Source organism: Pituophis catenifer, unplaced genomic scaffold (assembly GCF_029215685.1).
Source record: "Pituophis catenifer annectens isolate HBS135680 unplaced genomic scaffold, rPitCat1.0.hap2 SCAF_7, whole genome shotgun sequence".
In the NCBI taxonomy this organism is placed as follows: domain Eukaryota; kingdom Metazoa; phylum Chordata; class Lepidosauria; order Squamata; family Colubridae; genus Pituophis; species Pituophis catenifer.
This window is the reverse complement of record NW_027256887.1, coordinates 27,831,489-27,853,449: the sequence shown is the minus strand read 5'-3', so window position 1 is coordinate 27,853,449 and position 21,961 is coordinate 27,831,489.

The following is a 21,961-nucleotide window of genomic DNA, read 5'->3' as shown; positions in this document are numbered from 1 at the left end:
AGACGGCAACGACGTGACCAGCAGGGCCAACCTGCAAGTGACTTAACTGCAAGACTAAAAAATGAAACAGTGACAGACCCCTGGTTCCGAGACAATCAACATCTCTTGACAAAAAGAGATGACCTAGCATGGAAGGGGACAAAGCTCTATGTCCCACAGACTTTACGCACCCTGATCCTCAAGAGGAGCCACGACGTTAAACCAGCGGGACACTTCGGGTTCCTAAATACTCTGCACCTAGTACGAAGGCAGTTCTGATGGCCCCACATGAGAAAGGACATAGACACTTATGTAAAAAGTTGCACCATTTGTGCCACAATGAAGAAAAGACCAGGGTGCCCTCCTGGACTGTTGCAACCAGTAGCTGAACCGACAAGACCATGGGAGTAGATTGAGATGGACTTCATAGTAGACCTACCGAGGAGTAGTGGAAATACAGTGATCTGGACTGTAATAGACTTATTCTCCAAACAGGCACACTTCATTCCTTGCAGCAGACTGCCCTCAGCCCGCCAGTTATCCAAACTGTTCCTGAAACACATCTACCACCTGCATGGAGTCCCCAGGAGAATCATCTCCGACTGAGGGGTCCAGTTCACAGCAAAGTTCTGGAGGGAGTTCCTACGATCCATAGGGTCATCCCAAGGGCTCAGCTCAGCATTTCACCCAAGCACCAATGGGGGGGCGGAGAGACTGAATGCTATGATAGAACAATATTTAAGATGCTACGTCGACTACCAGCAGTCCAATTGGGCAGACCTCCTATCTTTTGCGGAGGTCGTGTATAATAACGCTGTCCACAGTAGCATGGGGTTAACCCAGTTCAAAGTAGTGAGTGGTATGGATTTTGTCCCCATGCCAGAGTACCCGAGGGAGCCCCCCTCCTCAGTCAGCTTGACCGACTGGATGGCAATGTTGAGAGAAACCTGGGAGAATGTTAAGAGGGCGCTGGCCAAGGCGGCCAAATCCTATAAGAAACAAGCAGACAAGCACCGAACTCCCCAAAGACCATTTCAACTGGGAGAGAAGATCTACCTTTCCACCAAGTACTTGAGACTTAGACTCACGAGCAAGAAATTGGGCCTGAAATTTATAAGACCGTTCCCTATAGTAAAAATAATCAACCCAGTTACAGTACAACTGCAGTTGCCCCGGCTCCTAGGGAAGATTCACCCCGTTTCCCACAGTAGCCTTCTGAAGCCTGTAGCGGGGTCTACTTTAAGGCCAACGCCACGTGACCCCCCTGGGCCCCTGGTGGTTGGGGGCCAAACTCACCATGAAGTACAGCGAATTCTTGACTCAATATGGCACAGGGGGGACTTCCGGTTTGCTTCCTGATGCCGAAAGATGGTCCCGTTTTTGGACCACCAGCCCCGCTGCCTGTAGAGCCGCTTCGATCAAGAGAAGTGGCTCGGAAGTTCCAGAATCCTGCAGGAATCTTGGAAGAGAGTGGGTGAGGAGCAGGTTGAGCCCCTGTGAGCCCCCAGAAAGCTATCGTTTGCTTCTGGGGAGGAAACAGGCGCGGCTCCCTTCCAGCTTGCCGAGACTCCGGGCAGCGTGGGACGAGTCTGCTTAGCGCAGAACAAGGCGCCGGGAGCAACCTTTTTTTACTGAAAACAAAGCAATTCAAATTACCAGGGTGGAAGAACAACTTGAACCTTAAAAACTGCAAGTATTACTAGCCCTGTGATTTATTTTAAAAATGGAAGAGTGAGTGAGTGAGTGAAAGTCCCTTGAAAATGGCGCCCGGCTTCAGCATTAACAAGCTGAAAGCGAGAGTGGATTTCAACTAGTTACAAAGTTTCATTGTCTGTAACAAGTGGAGGAAGAGAAAAGAAAACTCTTTTAAAAATAAGTCTGATTTTGCTTCAACTTCACCCTTATTCTGATTAAACCTGGGGGAATTTTTTAGAGGACTTTGTGGTGGAGGAAAGGGAAAAAGGATTTCTTTTTTTGGAAAAGCCAGTTTACGTGGCAGGATGGCTTCTAAGCAGACCAAACAGGAAGGGAAGGCAGCGGGGGGGGGATCCCCCACACGTAAGCCTGAACAGCAGCCTCCCAGCCAGCAGAGCCAGAAAAAAGAGTTTGATTTTGAAAGCTTAAAGAATTTTATTACCCAGGTTTTGGATGAAAAATTTAAAGAATCACAACAGGAAATTAAGCAGGAGATTAAAGAAATTAAAGAGGTAGTGCAAGAAAAGTATGATAAGGTGACTAATAAATTAATGACAGTGGTGACTGGACTATCAGAAGCAATTATTAAAACGGATGCTAAGATGGAAGAATTTAAATCAGAAATGGATGTCAAAATGAAGGAGACTGATTATAAAATTTCTGATGCTGATAATAAAATCCAGAGATTTGAAAATGAAATTACAATGATGCAATTCAGGTCAATGGAATTTGCCATAAGGCTGAGAGGCATAAAAGAGAATGATAGACAAGATTTGAGACAGATTTGTTCTGATGCTCTTGCTGTGTTTTTAAAGATTAGCCCTGAAGAGATTTTTTGCAAAATTGATAAAATTTACAGAATGAACTCGTGGGTGACCAGACAAAGACAATTGCCTAGAGATGTGGTAATATACTTTACAGACAGAAGAATGAGAAATGATATCTTGCAAAAGTCTTTTCTCTCTACTGTTCAAGTGGAGGGAAAGGAGATTGGAGTTTATAAAGAACTACCACCTAAGATGTTAAAAGATAAAAAGGATTTTGGATTTTTGGTGAATGAATTAAAAAAACAACAAATTCCATTCCGGTGGGATGCCCCAACTGGTATAATTCTGAGGTACAATGGAAAAAGATATCGATTAAACACTGTTGAGAAGGCGTAAGAATTTTACTCTAATGTTTTTAAAAGGAGTTCACCATCCCCACGTACATCTACTGTGTTGGAGATAAAGGAGAGTGATAAGGAGAAGCAATTCCAGCAAGAGATGGAAGAGCAGCTTCAACAGGTGGAACCAGAGGTAATGGAAATGCAGGGAGCTACAGGAGGTTTTCTGGAGGAGCCCCTGCAAGACTTTCCTTAGAAAATTGTGATTGAACCACCTAAGACTACAAGAGATGTGGCTTTGGACCTAGCCCGGATGGCTGAAGCTAAAGATCAGCGTGTAACTCGAGCAATTTCTAAGCAACTCAAAGAAAAACAACAACAGGAAAGGCCCAAGCCACAACAATATAAGAAAGGAGCCAAGAGCAATATACAAGAAGGTGAAGCCATGGGGGGAGCAAAGCCGAAGACTACCGATTCGGAAGATCTTCGGCAATTTTGCTCGTCGCTTCAAAAAAGTGTACATGACGATTAAGATTTTATCTTGGAATGTGAATGGACTGAACTCACCACAGAAAAGGAAGAAATTATTTACATACCTGAGACAATTTAATAATGATATAATTTGTTTACAAGAAACTCATGTTAGAACACAAGATCAAAAATATCTGATAAATTCAAGATTAGGAATACATTTTATAGCCTCAAGTCTGGAAAAAAAGAATGGTGTGGTTATTTATATAAATAAAAGATTGTCAGCTAAAATTATAGAAGCAGATGAAGGTGGTAGGTTTATAGCAATTGTACTGTACACAGCAAGTGCTCCAATTTTAGTGATTGGAATTTATGCTCCTAACCAACAACAGGATAATTTTTACAAAACTTTGCATTCTAAAATATTGCAATGGGACTATAGATCTATTCTAATTATGGGAGATTGGAATGGAGTAATTGACTCAAAAATAGATAAAAAGAGTTTGGCGAAGTCAAGGATTAAACTGCCACAGACTTTTTTTGATATGAAAGAAGATTTGGAATTAAAAGATATTTGGAGAATATATAATCCAAAAGAATTGGACTTTATCTTTTTTTCAGATAGACATAGATCTTTCTCTAGGATTGATTTTATTTTACTATCAACCGATTTACTTGTAAAAACAAAAAGAACAAAGATTTTTCCAAGGACTTTAACTGACCATAGCCCGGTATGGATAGAAATTGAGCTGGAAAAGAGTGAGAGAAGATCATGGAGACTAAATGAAAATCTGTTTAGATATGAAAAAATATAATAGAACTCAAAAAGCAGATGAAAGAATTTTTTGAAATGAATTTGAATAAGGGTACCCCCATTGAAATCGTGTGGGATGCGAGTAAAGCGTATATGAGAGGGGTACTCATTCATATGAACTCTAAACACAAACTGAATAGACAAAAGAAAAGATCTGAAATCGAAGCAGAAATAAATAAAGAACAGTTACTTATAAAAAATCCAACAGTTGAAAGAATACGAGGAGCTATAAAACTTCTGAAAGATCAATTTCAAATGCTTATGGCGGAACAAACAGCAACAAATTTACAATTTGCAAAACATAACACATTTTGTAACGCTAACAAACCGGGCAGATGGTTGGCTTATACACTAAGGAAGGAGCAGAGCACACGGATTATTGATAGTATTGATATTGGAGGGAAGGAAATTTCTCAACAAAAATTAATTAAAGAAGTTTTTGTAGATTATTACACTAAATTATATGCCAAAGATGACACGCAGAATGGACTTATAGAAAAATATTTAGAAAATAAAAGAGTTACCAAAATTACCAATCAACAAAAGGAGAGAATGAATTATCCTATAACAGCTGAGGAGATTATTGCCGCAATTAAACAATTGGAAACAGCTAAAGCTCCTGGGACGGATGATTTAACTGCGGTGTACTACAAAACTTTACAAGCAGAAATGATTGAGCATCTTAAAGATTTATTTTGTAGTATACAACAAGGGGGTAAAATACCCCCATCATGGAAAACAGCTTATATTTCATTGATACCGAAAGAGCAAATAGGTCCTAAAAAACCTGAGAATTTTAGACCAATATCTCTTCTGAATAATGACTATAAAATATTTGCAAAAGTATTAACCAACAGGTTGATGCCAGTTATTCAAGAGGTGATTCATTGTGACCAAGCGGGATTTATAGAAGGCAGATATATGAAGGACAATGTAAGGCAAGTTATAGATTTATTGGAATATCTTGAGAAGAATAAACAGATCCCTGCAGTGCTGGTTTTCTTGGATGCGGAGAAGGCCTTTGATAGAGTGGATTGGAATTTTCTATTAAAGACTTTAAAAAAGATGGACTTTGGGGATCAATTTATACAGGCGGTTTCAGCAATTTATCAAGAACAAAAGGCACAGATTATTATTAATGGAAGTTTGACAACAGATTTTAATATTGAAAAAGGAACAAGACAAGGTTGTCCGTTATCCCCATTGTTATTTATTTTAACATTAGAAATCTTGTTGAATACAATACGGGACTCGAGTACCTTGAAAGGAATAGTGATAAGGCAAGAGGATTACAGAATAAGGGCATTTGCAGATGATCTGGTTGTTACCCTAACACAGCCGATGGAATCAATAATCCAGATGAAAGATATTATAAAAGATTATGGTACAGTATCAGGATTTAGATTGAACCAGAAAAAAACTAAGATGATAGTTAAAAATATGACACAAGATCGAAAACACGAACTTGAAAGTAAGGCAGGTTTTGAGATAGTACCAAAGGTTAAATATCTAGGAGTTCAGGTTGCAGAATCAAATACGAAACTGTTTCAAAATAATTATGAGGTGGTTGTGGCGAGACGTACAGAAAGATATGGAGACTTGGAAAAAACTGCAACTGTCTTTACTTGGAAGAATAGCAGCAGTTAAGATGAACATTTTGCCAAGATTTCTTTTTTTGTTTCAAATGATTCCGGTGCTTAAAAATGATAAACAATTGAAAGAATGGCAAAGTGGATTGAATAAGTTTGTCTAGAACGAAAAAAACCCGAGAGTGAAACTGAAAATTATGCAAGATGTTCCAGAAAGGGGAGGTCTTAAACTTCCAAACCTACAATTATATTATGAATCAGCAGCTTTGACTCAAGCAAGTGATTGGTTTGGAAGGAAAAAGACTGGACTATTGAATATAGAAAGTTTTGATCTTGAATTTGGTTGGCATGCTTACTTATTTTATGAGAACAAAGTGGATAAAGTATTTAAAAGCCACATACTTAGAGACTCTTTGATGAGAGTTTGGAAGAAGCACCGATTCAAATGGGATTACAAAATACCGCTATGGCTGGATCTTGGTCATATCATGTGGAATACAAATATAATGTCACTCGGGGGGGGGGGTTTATATAAAGAAGTTCTTTTTGTAGGTGCGGGCAGATGGCAACTGAAGACTTTAGAAACGCTGTTGGAAGAAGGGATTAATTTAACTTGGTTACAATATAATCAACTTCAACTGAGATGGAAAGAGGACCAAAAAACTGGTATAATGATGCATGAGGAAGAATTGGTTAGACATATAAAAGAGAAGGGTCCAATGCATATTAAAAGGCTTTATAATGTTTTGTTAGAAAGGGATTCAGAAACTGAATTGGTTAAAGATTGCATGATTAAGTGGGCACAAAATTTTGCAGAACCAGTGATGTTGGAAACATGGGAAAAATATGGGTTCAGAATGTTAAATTTACACAGTCGCAGAATTTGAGGGAAATTTTTTATAAAATGTTTTATAGATGGCATTTAGATCCTAAGAAATTGTCATGCATGTACCCTAATGTTCAACCAAAATGCTGGAGATGTGATTGCCTAGATGCCACATATTATCATGTGTGGTGGACTTGTAAGAAAGTGAAGGCTTTTTGGATAAAAATTTGGTGGGTTATGCAGAATGTTTTGAAGAAAAAAATTCAGTTTTCTCCACAATTGTTTTTACTGGGTATAGCTAAGGGTTTTACATTGGGTGAAACAAAGCTGATATTGTATATGATAACAGCAGCGAGATTACTGATAGGTCAATATTGGAAAAATGAAGCTATGCCTACTATTGAGGAATGGACTTTGAAGATGGCCAGCTTCGCAGAGATGGCGAAGATTTCAGCATATTTAAAAGATCGCTCACAAGAGACTTATGAATGGGAGTGGAAAAAGTGGATAGATTATGTGCAGAATAAATATCAAACTAGTAAATATCAGATAGCTTTTAACTGAAAGTATTATATAAAGATAGGATATTTGAATTTTATGAAGAAGTGAAAAATATACAGGGGGTGGAGGGGTTCAAGTTTTATAAAAAGGGGATTTTGATTTGGATTATATTCTGTGGAAGTCCGGGGGGGAGGGGTGGGCTAGGGGGTTAGGGAGGGTTAGGGAGGTTAGGGAGGGTTGGGGGGGAGAAATTGGGGAGAAAATGTAATTGTAAAACTTTTTCAATAAAAAAAAAAAGATGGCACAGGGGGCGCCTCCAATACTTAATTAAATGGAAGGGCTACCCATTGTCAGAGGCTTCCTGGGTGAAGAGCTCAAACATCGAAGCTGACCGCCTTATAGCAAAATTCCATGCAGACCACCCGGGCAAGCCGGGGGGGACACGCCCAAGGAAGGGATAATGATACTTATCTTGTGTTTTTTTTTGGGGGGGGCAGGTCGCGTTGGAGAAATGAAGGGAGAGGGGCCGGATGTCAGTGTTTCAATTTATAATTTCCCCCAGCGCTGACATGAATGAGAGAAAGAGAACCTTGCTTTAATGCTGAGATGAACTTTCACTTAGTTTCTTGCTCCTTGGTAGATAACGTTACTTAGGTGATAGAGGGAGGGGGGAATTCCTGTGACTGGAAAGGGCTTGGGACGGAGAGATGGATCTGCACGATGGCCAATGAGACATTGGGGAATAAAGAGCAGAAAGGGAGGGGTTTGGAAGGAGATGCCCGTTCTGGCTGCATCAAGAGTTCAGGAATGCCATAGTTGCGCTGGGGGCTTGGAAAACAACCAGGAATGGTGAATGCTTTGCAGCTGTGAAACAATAAAGGAAGAAGAAGATATTAAATCAGGTATGAAAGCAACTTGACCAAAAGCCATAGGAGGCTCATACTACAGGGTGACATTAGTACCGTGAACCAAAAACATATATTGAGCATGACGAACCCAGAGATTAGGGTTAAGTTGTATAGGCTGAGTGTCATTTAAAGCAGTAACAGAACCAAAAGAAGACAAGAGAATACAAAAATGGACGTTGACTTACCTGAACGTCCCTTTTCTGGGTGCTGCATACACTATCCATGAATGGGTTAAATCCTTCAGTGTTTGGCAACAACTGAGTGAGAGTTAATTTCCCTTTCCTGCTGCCCAGCCACGCCCCCGAATCCCATGAGTCCCCAGTCTGAACGAAGGCGCAGTAAACCACAACTGTTAGGTAACTAACCAAACTTTATTTAGAACATCTGCATCAACCAGGAACAAACAAACCAGCAGGAAGCCAAAACTGGGGAGGGTAAGGATAGTGTACGCAGGGCCCAGAAAAGGGACATTCAGGTAAGTCAACGTCCATTTTCCTGTGCGCTGCTCCTACTATCCATGAATGGGATATACCCAAGCTCAAACCCCATGGGCGGGAGGCTGACTGCCTCTAGAGTCCTCCTCTGTTAGGACTCTTTGGAGCACCCTACGGCCAAACGATGCCTCTGCTGAACTGAAGGCGTCAATCTTGTAGTGGTGAATGAACGGTGATAGTGAAGACCAGGTCGCCGCTCTACAAATGTCTGCTACCAACGCCTGTGTTGCCCAGGCTGAAGTAGTGGCCGCACTATGTGTGGAGTGTGGTAGAATCTTGCCGGGCAGCGGTTTAGAGTTCAAGTCGTACGCCAGTGCAATGCACACCTTAATCCATCTGCTGACTTTGGAGGCTGAGATCTTCAAGCCCATAGAACTTGGATTGAATGATACCAGGAGAGCTTCTGTACGTCGGAATGAGGCAGCCCTATGGATGTAGAGACGAAGCGCCCGACGCACATCGAGGGTATACCATTGTCTCTCCCTTGGTCGCGAGGAGATGGGCAGAAGTCCGGTAAAATGAGCTCCTGGGCACGGTGAAACCAGGAGTTCACTTTGGGCACGAAAGCGGGGTCCAGACACAGAATCACCGAGGAATCTCTAAAGATGCAAAGATCCTTCTGAACCGATAGGGCCACTAGTTCTGAAACTCTCCTGGCCGAAGTGATAGCCAGGAGAAATGCCACCTTGAATGATAAGTACTTGAGAGCCACTGATCCCAATGGTTCAAAGAGAGCCCTCGTCAAGGCCCGCAACACTAAGGTAAGGTTCCAAGTTGGATAGCGGTGTACTGTAGGTGGACACAGGTTTGTGGTGCCATGTAGAAAATCTTTGATAAGTGGGTGATGTGCTAGCGTCTGGTATGGTGCGCACCTGATGACCGTTGACAAGGCTGCTGTCTGTCTTCTTAGAGTCGTGGGGGCCAGCCCCTTGTCCCTCTTTCCTCCCCTCTGTTACATCTCTTATTTTTTTAACTCCCACAGATGGTGGGTATCCAGCCTTTAGTATGTTAGTGTAGAAATCTCTTGCTTTCCAAATTGTATTAAGGCGATATCGCTCTCCTGTATAGTTCACCACTAATCCGACTGGAATTTCCCATCTGTATTGTATCTGTCGATTTCTAAATTCATCTGCCAGAAATGCATACTCTTTCTTGGATTTCAACATTTTAGGTGGTATTTCTTTGAATACTGCTACTTCTTGTCCTGCCACTTGCAACTTGTTTTTGTAGGAGGCTTGTAAGATCTCATTTCTAATCCTTCTGGTAACAAAGTAGATTACAACATCTCTTGGTAATTTCCTTTGTCTGGCTATCCATGAGTTAACGCGATAGATCCGATCAATTTGCCATTCAAGTTCTCCTCTGGACTTTCCTGTAAACTGTGCCAGGGCTTCCACAAAGATCTATTTCAAGTTCTCTTTAGGATCTTCTTTCAAGCCACTTATTCTTACAGCAAATTCCATCATCTTATATTGTGTCAACATCACTTCAGCTTCTGTTTTATCAATCTTGATTTGTGTTTCCTCAAATTTACCGTCCAGAATCTCATTAGCTTGAGCAATCTCTTCAACTCTATCCTCTACATAATTGACATGCTTTGCCAGTCCCTGGAGTGCATCAACTATGTCTTCCCTTATATGTTTATTTCTTGTCTTAATTATGTCCTTCATTTCTTCCATTTGATCCGAGACTCCTTTAAATGCACATGCAATATCTTCTTTAAATCCTTTTTTAATTTCTTTCATGGCTTCCTGAAACATCTCGAGTGTTAATGTTTGTGCTTGTGGTTGTGGTTGTGATTGAGCTTGTATATCTGCTGGGGGCAATAAAGCTTGCAGCTTGGTAGTCTGGGCGGGGGAACTTCCCGCACTCCCTGATTTAGGCAACCCAGATTTTATCTGCTTTGAAGCCATTTTAAAATCACACAGTCTCAGAATCAATTCATAAAGCCAGTGAAAAAAATCCAGAAAATCTTTAAATTTTTAATCCCAAAATCTAAAATACAGAAATAAGTCCAAAAAATTTTGAGCGGGACTAGTAGCTGAAAGGCGCTAATGAGTTAACGAGTCAGTAAAAACTTTCTTCTTAACTTTCACTTTCGTCTCTTTGTGCTAACAAGCCAGCTCCATCTTCCCCCCCTTTCCGCTTCAGTTCCGCTTTTGTAGACTCAGAAAGAAGCAATGTTCAATGGAATTGAGGTATAAATACTTGCAATTATGTAGCCTCCTGTCTCTGTTCTGCCTGCTTCAATTCTCAATTTGTTTCAGTTTCGTAGCAGGGGCGGTTGCGGCGTTTTGCTCTGCCTTTTGGCAGAGGCGTCCCGGCTTTGGAGCTTTCCCAGGCTCCTGGGGAGCTCTCACCTTTCGAACCCCAGAATTAATTCTAGAGCTTTTAGGGAGCTCTACCCTATGCCTGGCTGCTCTCTTCCCCCTCTTCTCCTGGGGGGGGAAGGTTCTTCACTGCTAGACAGCTGTTTTTTCGCTGTTCTAGTGGCTAACAAAGTCGCGGGTGACTTTGAACCACAAAGGAGCATCTGCAACATCCTGCGGAGCCGCTGGAAGTCCATGGAGGAGGGATTTGAAGAGCGCTGGGTGGAACAGACCTGTGAAAGCTGGGGAGTTGGGCATCAGCCCATCGTCTTCAGAAAATTCCAAGTTCTCGGGCCCCTCCTCTGCTTGATCTGAATCTTCAGATGAGTGTGCCTGGGATTGAGGTTGCTGAGCTTGCGACTGCTGATGGTGATGAGACCCCTGGCCCGCCAGAGTTTGTAAGGGGACCTGAGTGGTCTGCTGCAATCCTACAGCCAGGAAAGATAATAATGCAGATGATAGCATAGCCTGGAAGTCCAGTTGAGTAGTGATCTGTCCCTGTACCCACACACACACAAACACAGCCAGCCGAGGCTTAAGGAAACACTTTGGAATGCACCCAGGTCTTATCTCCCACTTGGCAGCGATAGACACACCGTCTGCCAAATGCCTTTATTTTCACAAACAGAAAGATAAGGTACTTAACGTGCAAAAAGTCCAAGCAGAAATAATATTTCTCTCCGCAGTTCCGAACAAGGCTTTAGTGACTATGCAAGGTTTACTTTTGTTCGTCACAAGGATCACTGACCACTACCCTCTATTATATAGTCTCTGGGGTGTGGTCCAGTGACTCAGTTCTAATCCCTAGCACGCCTCCTAAGCTGCTGCAAACGTTTATCACGCCTTAGGAGGCGTGCGTCCAGGAATGATGTTTCTTCGTCACTCTGATCTGAGCCAGCTGTCTCCCTACTGATCTCCTCTCCCTTGGCCGGCACCTGAGACAATGCCAGAGGGGAGGGGCCTGGAGAGGGAGGCCTGGCTGACTCCTCTTCCTCATGCTTGGAGCTTTCTTCCTCCGATGGGACAGGCTCAGAGGGCGGGGCCACAACAAGTAGTTGGCACAGGCACCTCTGGTGTGCGCAGGCCTGCCGCCGACGGGGTAAAGGTTGCCTCTGCCACGCGTTGCTGAGAACGTGCTAGGCCAGCTCCAGACACGTCTGAAGAAACCCCCTTTGAGTGAAGTAATGCATGGCTCGACTTGCTGAGGTCAGGAGTCAACGGTGTTAGAGCCAGTTCTGCCAGGCTTGAAATTCCAGGATCTGTTTCTCCCAATTCTGCCCACATGCTTTTTGCCGGACTAGGCTCCGTGGCTGTCTTGGCCATTGCTGCTTTCTGGGCTTTGGCGTATTGGCGCTCCAGAGCCTTATGGCGTCTCAGGGCATCCTTGTCCTGGGTGTGGGGTGCCTTGTTTGCCCGGCTTTTGTTGCTGGAACTCTCAGCCTTCTTCTTCTTTTTTTCAGACTTCGCCCCCTTGTGAGGTGGGCTCAGTTCTAGTTCTAAGTCTGACGAAAGAGGTGAGTCAGACATAATTGCAGCCTCCAGATATGAGCAGTCACCCGGCAACTGAGGCTTTGGGCCTGATGTAGGATGGGCTGACTGTAATCTTCCAGGGAGATGGGGCCCGAAGGTCCCCAAACTGCCTTAAATTAACTGGAGTTCTGCAGTTGCAGGGCTTCTCCAATGATCCGGGGTCAAAGCAGCGCTATCTTCCTGCTCGCGAGAAGCTGCTGCTAAGGATAGCTCAAAAGGGTGGCCCGAAGGTCCCCCAAGATGGTGGGCGCATGTGGTGCCAAGATCCAGAAGGGCTGGGGAGGCTGCAGTCTCACAATGGCGACCCGAGGGTCCTACGAAATGCTGTGCTCAGCCCGTGATGTCCCAAACGGCCCCTGTCCACTCTGGGCTCGAAAGCGCTCACCGCCATGATCTCCAACTTCCCAGGGCGCTCCCTTGGCCTCCTCTCACTCTCCGCCACACAGCTGATGGGCATGTTGCCAGGAAACGCTGAAACTGCTGATAGCTGAAGCCGCTTTCTCCCGAAGCTGTTTTTTTACCAAGGCAGCTGCCGAGCGCTAAAACATGGGTGGGCTGGAGCTCCACTCCCACCTCACAGCTGATAAGCGCTTTGCCACTCTTCGCTGCCTGCGGCAGCCCAAAAAAATCAAAGTAATCAAAAATAAAGTAAACCCTAAGCGCAGCTACCTGAAAAGGGAAACTACTAGAGAAAAATTTCACGAGCTCTAAAAATCACCTCAGTGTTTGCCAGCAACTGAGTGAAGACTGGGGACTCATGGGATTCGGGGGCATAGCTGGGCAGCAGGAAAGGGAAATTAGCTCTCACTCAGTTGTTGCCAAACACTGAAGGATTTAACCCATTCATGGATAGTGGGAGCAGCGCACAGGAAAAAGATTTGTGACAGAATTAGCTGTAATAATAGCAAAAACAACAGCAACTAGATTTTCATGAGTTTGAGGTAGTTCAGCTTGAACCAATTGCTGTTGAGCTTGGTATGTTGTGGCCTTCACTTGCCCCCATGTGATTGGCATGGGTCGTTGATGTTTCGGAAGACGGACCTCTGTTTTGAGATTCAGATTGAAGTTGGGAATTGGGTTGTGCAGACCATGTTGCCAAGCCATGATAGGGTCGAATGTGCCGAGCAGGGATCCACAAAGGTTGGCGAGTCTGAGGGAGTTCAACCGCTGCGTAACCACGTCCCCAAGTAATTAGACGAGCAAGTCCCTGCCACTCAGGATTAGGAGCAAGGTGATACTTTACTAGCGGTCTTGTCAGTGGTTCTATTGCATGAAAATGAACATTTTCGTGCAATAGAACCACGAAACAGGAACAGGAACAGGAACATATGAAAAGGAATCTACAAGAGTTAAATAATTCCAGGTAAACAAAGCAACAGATAGTAAATGTTGAATCTTTCACAAATGGTATGGACCAGATTCATGCTGCAGCTGTCTGTGCAAAAAGGACTTAAAGGTTAATAATAGCAAAAACAGGAGTATTCCAGGGGCTAGTAGATGGTTCAATATGACCAGCAGCTAATTGTTCCTGAACAAGTTGCTGTAAAGCAGATAATTTTTCCATTGAAAGGGGCCACTGCTCCACCCACACGGGGGCAGTAGAGAGCCACTTAAGGGGAAGAGCCATCATCCAAAATCAATTGAGCATTTAAAAAAGAAAGTAAATCATGACCCCAAATATTAGTATGAATATCCAAAATATAAGGTTGCAGGGCAAAGGACTTACCAGCCATGGTAGAGAATTGAATATCGTGCACACTCTGTCAGGCTGCAGTGGAACCACCTACACCCCATAAAAAAGAAACTGATGTCTTAGGCCATTACACAGGCCACTGTAAAGATGAAATAACAGTAACATCAGCTCCGGTATCAAGCAACCCTTGAAACCCAGACCACCCCAACGATGCCCTTGAAGTGATGTCCCGGTGCCTGGAGGCCATGCAGATCTGGATGGGGAGGAATAGGCTCAGGCTCAACCCATCCAAGACCAAGTGGCTGTGGTTTCCGACATCCCGATATAGTCAGTTGGTGCCATCACTGACTATGGGGGCGAATCATTGGCCCCCATGGAGAGGGCGCGCAACTTGGGCGTCCTCCTGGATTCACGGCTGTCTTTAGAAGAGCACCTGACAGCCGTGACTGGGAGGATTTTTCATCAGGTTCGCCTGATTTGCCAGTTGCGTCCCTTTCTGGATCGGGACTCATTACGCATGGTCACTCATGCCCTTGTCACCTCCCGCCTGGACTATTGCAACGCTCTCTACATGGGTCTCCCCTTGAGGAGCACCGGAGGCTCCAACTGGCGCAGAGTGCGGCCGCGTGGGTGGTAATGGGAGCGACATGGCGTTCCCATGTAACACCCCTCCTGCGCGAGCTGCACTGGCTCCCGGTGGTCTTCCGGGTGCGCTTCAAGGTTTTGGTTACCACCTTTAAAGCGCTCCATGGCTTAGGACCTGGGTACCTAAGTAGTGCCTACACTACTAGATGTCTTAGCCAAATTGACGGTGGAACTCCCCAACCTTTTGGTTGTGGGAGATTTCAATCTGCCATCGGCTGGTGAGTCATCTGAGTTGGTGCAGGAGTTCATGACCTCCATGACAGCCATGGACCTGACTCAGATTGTACAGGGCCCAACTCATATTGGAGGACACACACTCGACCTTATTTTTCTCTCTGGACAGTGAATAAATGATCGTGGGGAGGGGACTTTATTTACTGACCCTCTGTCATGGACCGATCATTCCCTCCTTAGACTCGACTTTTCCTCCGCCATCCCCTGTCGCAGGGGCGCGGAACCAGTAAGATGGTTCCGCCCCAGGCGCCTGATGGAACCCGAAAGTTTCCTGATGGAGCTTGGGTCATTTCCCACCTCCTTAGCCCACGATTCATCTGATACCCTTGACGCGGCCTGGGAACAGGCTGCGGTGGGGGCCCTGGATTGAATCGCGCCTTTGCGGCCTCTGATCCGATGCAGATCCCGGGGGGCTCCTTGGTTTACCGTGGAGCTCAGAGAAATGAAGCGTCAGAAAAGACGCCTGGAGGGTGGTTGGAGATCCTCCCGATCCAAGTCCGACCGAACACAGCTAAGAACCCATATTAGGTCTTATCTTGTGGCGATGGAAGTGGCGAAACGTAACTATTTCGCCACTCTCATTGCATCTGCAGAAAATCGCCCAGCAGCCCTTTTTAGAGTGACCCGCTCCCTCCTTAATCAGGGAGCGAGGGAGGACCCCTTACAGGGCTGTGCTGAGGACTTTGCACAGTTTCTGCAAGATAAAATCACTCAGATTCGGACCGGGTTGGACTCTGACTGGACAGAGTCCATTGAGGTGACAGGGCCTAGTCTTGGTGGAGACATCTGGGTTGAGTTTGAGCCTGTTTCATTGGATGACGTGGACAGGATTATGGGTAGGCTGGGGTCTTCCACATGTTTACTGGACCCTTGTCCCTCCTGGCTAGTTTCGGCAGCCAGGGAGGTGACTGGAGACTGGATCCAGGCTGTTGTCAATGCTTCACTAAAGGAAGGGGTCTTTCCTGCTGCGCTTAAAGAGGCGGTGGTTCGACCCCTCCTTAAGAAGCCTAACCTGGATACTGACGGACTTAACAACTACTGTCCAGTCTCCAACCTTCGCTTTTTGTTGAGTCCGTGGTGGCACAGCAATTCCCTCAATTCCTGGAGGAAACTGACTACCTGGATCCTTACCAATCTGGTTTCAGGCGTGGCCACAGCACAGAAACGGCATTGGTCGCCCTAGTAAATGATCTCTGGCGGGCCAGAGATGGGGGTTGCTCCTCCATCCTGGTCCTTCTTGACCTCTCAGCGGCGTTCGATACCATCGACCATGGTATCCTGCTGCAGCGGCTCAGGGGGATAGGGTTAGGAGGCACTGTTTTATAGTGGTTCTCCTCCTATCTCTCGGGCTGTCTGCAGTCTGTTTGGGCAGGGGGTCAGGGATCCTCCCAGAGGCCTCTCACTTGTGGGGTGCCTCAGGGCTCGGTTCTCTCCCCTCTGCTCTTTAACATCTATATGAAACGGCTGGGTGAGATCATCCGTGGTTTTGGGGTGAGGTATCATCAATATGCTGATGATACCCAGCTTTACATTTCCACCCCTGACCACCCTAGGGATGCCCTTTCCGTGATGTCCCACTGCCTGGAAGCGGTGCGGGTTTGGATGGGGAGGAACAGGCTTAGACTCAACCCTTCCAAGACTGAGTGGCTGTGGATGCCGTCATCCCGGGATCTGGAGGTTCCATCCTTAATGATCGGAGGTGAAACCCTTGCTCCCTCCGATAGGGTCCGCAACTTGGGTGTCCTCCTGGATTCTCGGCTGTCTTTAGATGACCATCTGATGGCCGTAACCGGGGGGCCTTCGCACAGGTCCATCTTGTGCGCCAGTTGCGCCCATTCCTAGACCAGGATGCCCTCGCCACGGTCACTCACGCCCTTGTTACCTCTAGGTTGGACTACTGTAACACCCTCTACATGGGGCTGCCCTTGGGATGTGTCCGGAGGCTTCAGCTAGTCCAAAATGCAGCCGCACGGGTAGTTACGGGGGCGTCTAGATACTCCTGTGTAACACCTCTCCTGCGTGAGCTGGCACTCTGGATACGTTTCAAGGTGCTGGTGCTGGTGCTCACCTATAAAGCTCTTCATGGCTTAGGCCTGGGGTACTTGCAGGACCATCTCCAGCCATTCTCCCATCGTCCTGTGTGCTCTCACAGAGTCGGCCTCCTCAGGGTGCCATCGGCCAAACAATATCGGCTGACAACCCCTTAGGGAGGGCGTTCTCTGTGGGAGCCCTGACCCTGTGGAATGGATTGCCCACTGAGCTCAGGACAGCCCCCGACCTTCTTCCGTCGCGAGTTGAAGACGTGGCTCTTCCGCCAATTAAACTGATCCGTTTGGGGGTACACTGTTAAATTGTTTTTTAATTGGGTTACTGATTTTAATTTTATATTGTATTGTGATTTGTATTGAAGTTGTCATTTTGTAAGCCGCCTTGAGTCCCTAGGGAGAAAGGCGGCATATAAATCACAATAAATAAATAAAATAAATAAATAAATACTTGCGGGACCACCTACTACCACCAATAGCCTCCCACCGGCTGGGATGCTCCCATAGAGAGGGGCTCCTCCTGGTGCCGTCAGCCAAACAATGCCGACTGGTGGCCCCCAGGGGGAAAGCCTTCTCTGTGGGGGCATCTACTATCTGGAACGAGCTCCCCCCAGAGATACGGAGGATCCCGGATCTGTGCACCTTCCGCCGCGCTTTAAAGACCTTATTATTTCACCAGGCAGGCCTGGCCTAATTTTCTCCCTCTTTTATAAAAGATTTTTAATTTTTAAGTATCTTTTAGTATTTTATATATTCAATTTTAAAATTGGTTTTAAATAGTTTGGGGTTTTAAATTTGTCTGGGCCAAAATTATTTAATTTGATTTTAATTCTACTTTTAAATTTTGTATGTATGTGTTTTATTGTTTGGTTGTGCACCGCCCTGAGTCCTTCGGGAGTAGGGCGGTATAGAAATAAAATAAAATAAAATAAATAAATAAAATAAAAGGTTGCTTATTCAAATAGAGAGTTAACAAAGGGCGAAAGGAAGTAACAGACTGAAGTAAAGCCACAGAAGGAGAGGTAGAACCAAAACCAGCATCCCCACATGCCCCTGTGCCAGGACACGGGACTTGATAGGGGAGCAAAAGTAATTGAGCAATAGAATATTGAGCAGGAAGAGTTTGAGGAAGGTTCACCCAAGCCTGAATAAAAAGAGTTCCAGTGTAATCAGAATCAATAAGCACCCCTTTTTATGAGCTGAAGATCGAGGCAAGATAAGACCCACTAAACCAGAGGGAAGAGGGCCTTTAAATTGAGAAGGAATCAATTTAACCTCCAAGGGAAATTTAAATTCCACAGATTCCCGAGTTATTAAATTGAGCCCAGCACTATCTGCTGTGGCTGGGGCCATGGAAGAGAGGCTGGAGGAGGAGACATTACTACAGGAAAGGCATTCTTTTGGCTCTGAGTGGGTGCCACACCCATTGGCAAGTTTCCCGACTGAAAATGACATTGATTAGCCCAATGAAATCCTTTTTTACAAATTGGGCATTTTTTAGAAGGGCGATTTTGAGAGGCTGCAGGAGTCGAGCGACAGTCCTTTTGAAAATGTCCAGGTTTACCACATTTAAAGTAATTGCCAGCAGGACGTTGCCCTTTTTGTATAGCAGCAGCCAAAAGATGCATTTTATAAGTTTGAGATCCAATATCCTGGCAAACCCGCAACATATCAGCCAGAGTGTATTGAGACGTAGCCTTTAATGGCTGCAAAGCTTGTTTACAATCAGCATTGGCATTTTCAATAGCCAACTGCCAAAGAAGTTCTCCTGCCGCTTCCTGATGATCAAATTGTTGATGAATAGCTTTAGATAATCTCTCTACAAAATCAGCATAGGGCTCACTAGCCCTCTGTCTAATATTGGAAAAATTTGCTTGTGGTTCCCCAGCCTGCGGAACCTTTAAAAAGGCACGAAATGCACATTCAGAAACAATAGTTAAGGTGGCCGGGGGAAGCACAATTTGGACAGGAATTGAGGCAAATTGACCTGAGCCAAAGAGTTGTTCCACCGTGTATGCTCCCCCACCTGCCAGAGCAGCGGCTTGAGCATGTCTCATAAATTTGAGACCTAGCCTGACTCTCTCTCAGAGTGAGTAGCAGCTTCGAGTCTGCTCTCCTTTTTACTGTCTACTTTTATCCTTTTTTAAAAATACTCTTTCGACTTTTAAATCAATTTTTAACTTTTAACTTTGTTCTCCTTTTTACTTTTTACTCTCTATTTTTATTTTTTAAATAAAAAAACCACTCTATTTTAAATCAATTTTAATTTTTAACTTTTAAATTTAAAAAGTTTCAATTTTACTATTTGAAATGTTCATTCTTTACTCCAGCTTTTACCTGAGTTTTTTACTCAAGCTAGTAAAGCATTTAGTGAATGAGAGGAAAGCCTTCCCTACTAAGCAAACCAGCTATCCATGGCAGCTATCCAACGCACAGACAACCTAAGATCCTGACTGTGGCTTCTTCATGCAGCAACTAATTTGCCCCACGGAAGAACCTTTGCAGCTGTGTATAACTGGAATTCAGATGGCCTCTCCCAAGGGGAAGAAAAGAAAGATGGCACAGTGCTCACCAAACAGTAAGGAAGGTGGAACCAATCCACAAAAACAACAGAAAATTGACAGATTTTGTCAGCCTATATAATCAACAGTGGGTCGTGCATCCTCCCCCCTTTCTCTGCCGGATAGCTGTGAAGCTTTGGCATTGTTTGGGGATTCTCCCCTGGAATGGGAACTGCAGGCTGAGGAGAGCCAGTCAAGAAGCCAGTTAAGAGGCTTGCGAACCCTTCCGTGTAATCAGATGACAAATGACTCAGCAACTTTAAGTGAATCAGCTCCAGGCCGGGATAAGGGCCTAGAGTCGGAGTTTTACAACCACAGTGAATTAGCTTTAGGACTTGAAAACCAGCTAAGTGATAGTACAAGGGATTTTATTAGCCGGCACAGTATGCTCACTTCTCAGACAGTCTTGACCATTTTTGACCAGTTTGCAGAGGTGCGTTTAAAGTTGGACTCTGTGATTAATTTTATTGCTGTGGCACAGGAAAAAGCCGCAGGTATGTTCAACTGGCTGCCAGACAGAACGACCTGGCCAGATACCATCAGTGGTGCAACCAAGGGAAAGAGCAAGCGGACAGCATATTGACTGTAAGCGTGGAGGAAAAAAAAGAGATGGTAAGGTGGTTGGGCCTGAAATCCCAGGGTACAGGAGTGGGGGGGGGGAACAGGCGATTGTTGAAGGGGCAGATTGTATTGAATATATATAATTCTGAGATAAATGCGGGTAGATGGTCTTCAAAAAGACGGATAGTGATCTCTTTGTCTCAGCTTACTCGGAGTGACAAGGGAGCAATAGATTTGGCAGCATATGAATATCTTCCACAATATGATAATTATTTCAGAATTCTTTTTAAGTTCAAACAACAGCTCTTTCCAAGCCTGCTTATGCGAATGAGAGGATTCTTGGCTTTTTATCAAATTTTACCTACCCAAGTTTTTTCTAGTGGTGAGGTCAGCCCGCTGATCCAGAGAGCCCCTAGGGAGAGCGTGGCAGTGCATGGGACAGCTGATTGGGAAAGTGAACTGAATAGGGAAAGCAGGCTGGCCGAGGCAGGGAGGAGATTTAGTGTTACAGAGGAAATGTCGGTTAGGGTTTTGGATCCAGCTGATGTGAAATTTCCTTCAATTGGCTTGGTGCAAGATGAGACATTTGATTCTGCCTGTTTGGAAACTTTTTCCTCACTTTCACTAACGGAGCAGCAAGAACTACTTAAAAAACTTAAAGAGACAAGGAAGCTGCTGAAGCAGACCATTTCCTCTGCCGCTCCTTTGGCGTCGATTGTTCAACCCCCTTCAAGGCATGACACAATTCCGGAGAGTCAGCAGCCTATAAGCCCAGGAAGCCTGATGCCCACGTTTATACAGCACAAAGTGCCAGAGACAGCAGATTTGATAATGCAAAGTGTTGTGGGACAAACATCGGAGATGGAAGGCACTCAGGAAGGAATCCCCCAGTCCCCCTTAGTGGCAAAGATGATACCAAGAAACGACATAAACACGGTGCCTCATGTAAAATCATTTATCGTGGAGGTAGAGATTAATAGAGCCCATGGACCTGCAAGCCCGAAAGTAACAGGCAGTGCAATGATGCCCAAACAGACTTCTATGGAGCCCAGGCGATTAAATGGGTGTGTGAGTGCAAATGAGGGAGGACGGGTGGGAGAGATTATTCAAGAAGCCTGACTAGGAAATAGCGAGCAATCACTTCCTTCAAGAGTACACTTCCTCTCTTGGAATGTGGCAGGATGGAGAGGAAGTTGGTGCACAGACGACTGTATTAAATTTTTAAACAGGTATCATGTAATTGCCTTGCAGGAGACTTGGGTTAGCAGTGATGAGACCCCCATTGAGCTCCCCGGGTTTAATATTTGGCAGCTGCCAGCAAAGAGAGTAGCTAAAAAGGGAAGAGCCTCAGGAGGATTGGGCATCTTGGTAAAAGCCGAACTAGGATGGAAGGGAAATGAGATATGTTCGGATTCCGGCCCTTTATTTTTTCAAGCAATCCATTTGGCATATGAAGGGAAGTCAATGGTATTTGTAAATGTGTATGTTAATCCAGCAATGGGCGATTTGTGGGAGGCTCTAGAGGTAAAAATATTAGATATATGTAAAAAAATTATAAAAACACCTCTAATTTTGGCAGGAGACTTTAATGTGCGTGTGGGTCCCTCATTGGAACCTTTTATTGAAAATGGTACAATTCCATATGGATATTTACATAACCAACAATCATGGGTCTCCCAAGATAGGAAAAAGAACAAAGATGGGGGGAAATTTCTAACAATGGTATACAACTGTAACCTTCAAATTGTAGGCCAGTATTCGGAGGTTAGAAGGTACCCCATAACTTTTTTTGGCCCTAAGGCATGTAGTTCTATTGATTATTTTTGTGTTTCTCACAGTTTAGTATCAGGGGCAACTTCGGTCTTGACGTTACCAAGGCCAGAAAGTGATCATCTTCCAATTGAGACGTCCCTGGCAATTCCTTCCGACTTAAGGAAAAGA